Raw genomic sequence first — 6,241 nt, 5'->3', positions numbered from 1 at the left:
GATAGCTCATAAGTCATACCATGTTCAGAAATAGCTTAGTCCTAGAGTTAACATATTTTAGAAAGATTTGCTTCAGCCTCTTAAAACCTGGTTACTTAGAATGAAATCTTCCTAATTTAATAGCAATTTGCATACATGTATAAATGCATAGCTTTTTTTAAAAAAAGCAATTTTAGGATTAAGAGAGTTTTGTTGTCTTTATTTGCATACTTTAAAACTGATTACTCAAAAAAAAAAAACACTGATTACTCAAGCAAGTTTCAGAGACTTTTAAGAATAGGAACAAGGTAAGAATCTAAGTATAATATGTTCTTTAGGACCAAGAATCTCAAGATAGTACATTGTTTAGAATCAAGTGTGAAAGTGGACAAAGAAAGGGTGTTTTTAATGTCATGGTCTCTTGGGATTTCCCTGGTGGTCCAGTGACTAAGACTCTCTGGCTCGCAATGCAAGGGGCCCCGAGTTTGATCCCTGGTCCAGGAATTAGATTCCCCATGCCTCAACTAGGAGTTCACAAACTGCAATTAAGACCCAGTGCAGCCAAATAAGCAAATAAATATATATATTTTTAAAACATCGTTAATGTTATGGTCTCACCTGTGGGGATATATCCTTCAAACCAATGGCCAAACTCTGCATATCATCCAGTTACATATCCATTTCTATTCATTCCTTTAAATATCATGAAATGTTACTACATATAAAGGCAGATCTGTAATATAACTTTTAAAGCATTGATAGTAAAATGACCACATGTGAACCTACCACCCATCTTTGGAAATACAACGTTAGTAGTGTGTAGGCTCCCTGGGCGTCCCTCCTCCACGTCATAGCTTCTCTCTCCTGCCTCCGTGAGTTAACAGCGTTGTATTTATCATTCTCATGATCTTTGTTATGATCATATTTAGTGCTCTGCAATATATTCAAAATTGTAAAGAGGAGGATATTACATGCATTCTTCTGCAACTTATTTTTCACTCAATGTCTGAATTCATTTGTATTGATGTGGATAGCTCTACTTTCGTCATTTTTGCTTCTGTAGAGTCCCATGGCATGAATAAACCACAGTTTATGTATTACCTCTCCAGACAACAGGCAATTTTCTCCCCTAATTTTCACTACTTTGAACATTTTTTTTAACAGGTGACATTATTTTCTTTTAGATTTCATTTTTATCTTCAAAAATGTATTTGTTTATTTTTGGCTGTGCTGGGTCTTCATTGCTGTGCGGGCTTTTCTTTACTTGCAAAGGTGGGGGGCTATTCTTCTGTTGCAGTGTGGCAGGCTTCTCATTGCTGTGGCTTCTCTTGGTGCAAAGAACAGGCTCTGGGGCACGCAGGCTTCAGTACTTGCGGCTCTGTGGGCTCAACAGTTGCAGCTCCCAGGCTCTAGAGCACAGGCTCAGTACTTGTGGCACTCAGGCTTAGTTGCTCTTCGGCATGTGGTATCCTCCCAGGTCAGGGATGGAACCTGTGTCTTCTGCATTGTTGGGTAGATTCTTTACCACTGAGCCACCAGGGAAGCCCGACTTTGAACATTTTTTTATGTGCCTCCCAGCGCATATCTACAAGTGTTTCTTTAGGTATACACACTAGGAGCAGAACTGATTGTTCAAAGATTGTATAAATATGTGTACATATGATGATAGATGTTTACATATTTATGTATAAATATTCAAATATATAATTAAATGTTTCATGTATAATTGTTATATGTTTATATATCTGTATATAATATAGATTATAATTATGTAATTCCAAGAGTGTTTGCCAATTTACACTCTACCAACATCAACATATGAGTGATATTATCTAATTTCTAATTTTTCACCCATTTAAAGAGTACAAAAATGTTATCTTAATAAATATGGGGTTTTTAAAATTTTTTTATATACTGTTTTATTAACATTTAAACCAAGAGTTCAAGTAAATGATTGTTGAAATAAAATCATAATAGGCAGAGCTTTTAATGGAGCAATGTATTGAACACTGCAGATTACATAGACAACCTTGAAGGTGGTATTGACAATGTATTCAGCATTAGGACAAGCCCTGGAATTGGAAGTAAAACCCACCATTGACTGAACAGAAGTCCTTGGTTGCTGACACAATCTCCGATTTAAGACAAAACTGAGGGAGTCGGTAATGAAGTCCAGGATTGGTAAATTCGAGCAGCTAGTCTAACTGCAGATTCCAACCCTTAGATGATTTTCCCAAGCAGGGTAAATATGGTTTTTAAAATAATTTTTTAATTGAAAGATTCTTTAAATTCTAGAGTGTGTTAAAATTTTCAGAAGTTTCATACTCTAATTTTAATAATCACATAATAGACGCCCCTCCTGCCTTCCCTCTCCCCACTGGTAACCACTAGTTTGTTGTCTATATCTATGAGTCTACTTCTTTTTTGTTTTATTCACTAGTTTGTTGTGTTTTTTAGATTCCACATATAAGGGATAACATTTGTCTTTTTCTGACTTATTTCAGCAACATCCACGTTGCTGCAAATGGCAAAAATGTATTTTTTTATGGTTGAGTAGGATTCCATTGTGTATAGATACATCTTTATCCATTCATCTGTTGATGGACACTTAGGTAGCTTCCATAACTTGGCAATTATAAATAAGGCTGCTGTGAAGAAATGGGATGCATCTATCTTTTTGAATTACTGTTTTCTCAGTATGGTTTTCATTTGCATTTCCCTCACTTTTCCATATACTTTTAGCCATTTATATTTTTTCACCTATGAAATGCCTTTTTATATGTTTTGACCATATTCTTTTCAACCATTTGTTTTCTTCCAGTTGATTTTTAGAAGTTCTTTGTAAACTGTACATACTACTCATTTGGTGATTATATGTGAAGCATTTATCTTCTCCATGTTGGACACTTGTCTTTTTGCTCTTGGTGGTGCATTTTTTATTTAAAGTTCTAAATTTTAACATAGCCAAATGTATTAAAATTTTTCTTTGAGATTGTGCTTTTGGTATCTTTTTTAAAATTAGTATTTGTGTATTTGACCACATCTGGTCTTACTTGTGGCACACAGGGTCTTCACTGGGGTGCGCAGGCTTCTTTAGTTGTACACGGGCTTAGTTGCTCTGCAGGACGTTGGATTGAACCTGTGCCCCCTGTGTCACACGGCAGACTCTTAACCACTGGAAGTCTCTGCTTTTGGTATTTTAAATCTCGCCTACATTGGAGTCATACATTTTTAAGTCTTCTTTTAAATGTTTATAATTTTATCTTTCTCATTCAAGTTTCAAATTCAATTGGATTTTTTTGTATTCTGTGAAATTGAGAATCTATTTTCTTTCCTTCAGTTGGATACCCAATTGTCCTCACACCATTCATTGGATATGAACTCTTCCCATTGCTTTGCAATGCCAATTTTGTCATATATTAACTTTCCATACACTAGTGGGCCTGTTTCTGTATTCCCTATGCTGTTCCATCAGTTATTTAACTATCTGTGTGTAATATCCTGTCTAATCATCATAGCTTTATGCTAAGTATTGATAGCTTAAAAATTAAGGCAAATTCCTTATCTCAGTCCTCCTTTTCAAGAGTATTTGAACTCTTCTTACTTTTTTGCTTTCCTCTATAATTTTAACATAAATTGTGAAGTTCTATTAAAAAAAAAAAACCTTGTCAGAAATTTTAATGATATTTCATTAAAGCTACAAATTTGTAAAGAATAGCTTTATGATACTAAATGTGCTTACCCATGAACTTTATCCATCTGCTTACCTATTTCTCAATTTTATTACTTACTACATTTCATTAAAGTCTTAAAATTTTTCTTTATAAATATCCTGTTCATTCATGATTTTTATGGTACTATAAATGGTTATCTTATAAATTTTATGTTATCTGTTTATTGCTGGTATATAGGCATGCAACTACAAACTTGCTAAACTAGCCTATTCTTTTAATTTATAGATTTGTTTTCTATACAAACACAGGCTCTTAATAATGACAGTTTGTTTCTTCCTTTTTATATCTATTGGTGCATAACAAATTACATCAAGCTTAGTGACTTAGAAGAACATACACTTATTATCTCCATGTTTTTGTGGGTCACTTAGCTGGGTCCCCTGCTCAGAATCTCAAAGCTACAATTAATGTGTCAGTTAAGCTGCAGTCCTTTTTAGAGCTTAGACCTCTCTTCCAAGATGACATGATTGCTGGTAGAATTCAGTTATTTGAGGCTGTAGAACTGAGGTCCCCATTTTGTTGCTATCAGTCCCTAGTGACTCCCTCAGTTCCTTGTCATATTGCCCATTCATAGGCCTTCTTACATGGCAGTTTACTTCTTCAAAGTCAGTGGAACTCTCTAATCTAGTCTTCCCAGGTGGCTCAGTAATAAAGAATCTGCCTGCAATTCCACGAGCCACAGAAGTGCTGATTCCATCCCTGGGTCAGGAAGATCTCCTGGAGAAGGAAGTTGCAACCCACTCTGCTCTTCTTGCCTGGAGAATCCCACATACAGAGGAGCCTGGCAGGCTACGAAGAGTCAGACACGACTGAGCACGCAGGCATCACACTATAACCCAGTCAAGGGAGTGACTACACCCATCATCTTTACCATATTCTATTTGCTAGAAGCAAGTCTTAGGTTCTGTCTATTCTCAAACAGAGGATGTGATTCATTGGAGATTATCTTTGGGTAATAAGGTAATTTGAATTTGCAGCCCCAGTTGCTTTTTCTTGTTACAGTACAGTCTAGGCTTCCAGTACATTGCAGACAATAAATTGTGGTCTCATCATCTTCAAAGAAGTGGTTTAATGATTCACCATTAAGATGTTTGCTGTAGGTTTTTTTGTAAATGCCATTTACCAAGTTAAACAAACTCTACCTGAAGTTTTCTAGTTTTACTGATAAATGACTGTTGAATTTTATCAAACTAGTTTTCCTACACCATTTGAGGTTTGTATTTTTTCCTCCATTGTCAAACCACCCTTACATTCTTGGAATAAACTAGATTGTCAACTTTCCTTTCCTATTCATTGCTGAATTTTGCTTTCTATTTTGGATTTTTCAAACGTCTTCATGATTGAGACTCATGTTTGTCACTCTAATCTCTTGAAATTGAGTTGAAATTGATTCCCTTTTTTATATGCTTTGGAATAATTTATATGTATGGTTAGGGTTATTTGCCTTCTGAATATTTTTAACTCTTGAAATGGTCTGAGCTTGTTTTCTTTCTGGGAAGATTTTAAAAATAGAGATTCTATTTCTTCTATAGTTATCATTTCTCTTTATCCAAAGAGAACCTTTGGCCCATTTCTCTTCTCTCCTTCTTAACATCTGATTGTACAAGTATTACTATATTTGTCTTTACCTCTCTTTCATATTTTTCTCTCTGCTGCATGTAACAAATTTCTTTAGATCTGTTTTCCAGGGTCTGTTGTTAAAACCCTTCACTAAATTCTCAAATATGTTTAGTCACTTTTAGTCTCCTGCTCTATACTTCATTCTAAGTTAGACATATTTTAGATTCTGAATCTAAGCCCAATATTTAAAGGCTTTATGGGTCTGATTCTGTTATGCTGGTATAAATTCATGGTGCTTTCTTATGTATTTTGTCATTAGAAGAATGGGTTTATGGTGAGTACCATCACATTCCATTTTTGTGTGCTTGTGCAAGGGCCTGAAACACTAGTCTGAGATCACGCCACTGTCGACTAAATTCTTATTTTGAGGTGGTTGTTTTTTTTAAATCCTCAATCCTGTCAGTTCTATGAACTTGAATCGCACTGCTATGCACCATAATAGAAATTAGTTCTAATTTTGGTATGATGACCCAAAATACTAGAAGCAATTAGTATAAGTCCTTTGTTTCTATGAGGTTACTTCACTACAGTGATCCAGACTTAGGTAAAAAAAATGCGTAAATGCAAATACTGGGCTTCCCCTATGGCAACATATCTGCCTGCCAATGCAAGAGATGCAAAGAGACGCAGGTTCAATCCCTGAGTTGGAAAGATCCCCTGGAGTAGGAAATGGCAACCTGCTCCAGTATTCTTGCCTGGAAAATTCTATGGACAGAGGAGTTGCAAAGGGTCAGACACAACTGAGCACAAATATGCAAATACAGAAGCTGCATGTTTATATATAGTCTATACATGTAAGTTTGTAAATCCTCTCAACTGTTACAGTCCTCTGATGACATCAGATATATGGCTAATTATATTTCAAAGAATATGCTTACTGCATGAAAAGAAAAAGGTTAGAGAAAGTT

This window comes from Muntiacus reevesi, chromosome 11 (assembly GCF_963930625.1).
Source record: "Muntiacus reevesi chromosome 11, mMunRee1.1, whole genome shotgun sequence".
Classification (NCBI taxonomy): Eukaryota; Metazoa; Chordata; class Mammalia; order Artiodactyla; family Cervidae; genus Muntiacus; species Muntiacus reevesi.
The sequence above is the reverse complement of the archived record's forward strand: the minus strand, read 5'-3'. Positions refer to the sequence as shown.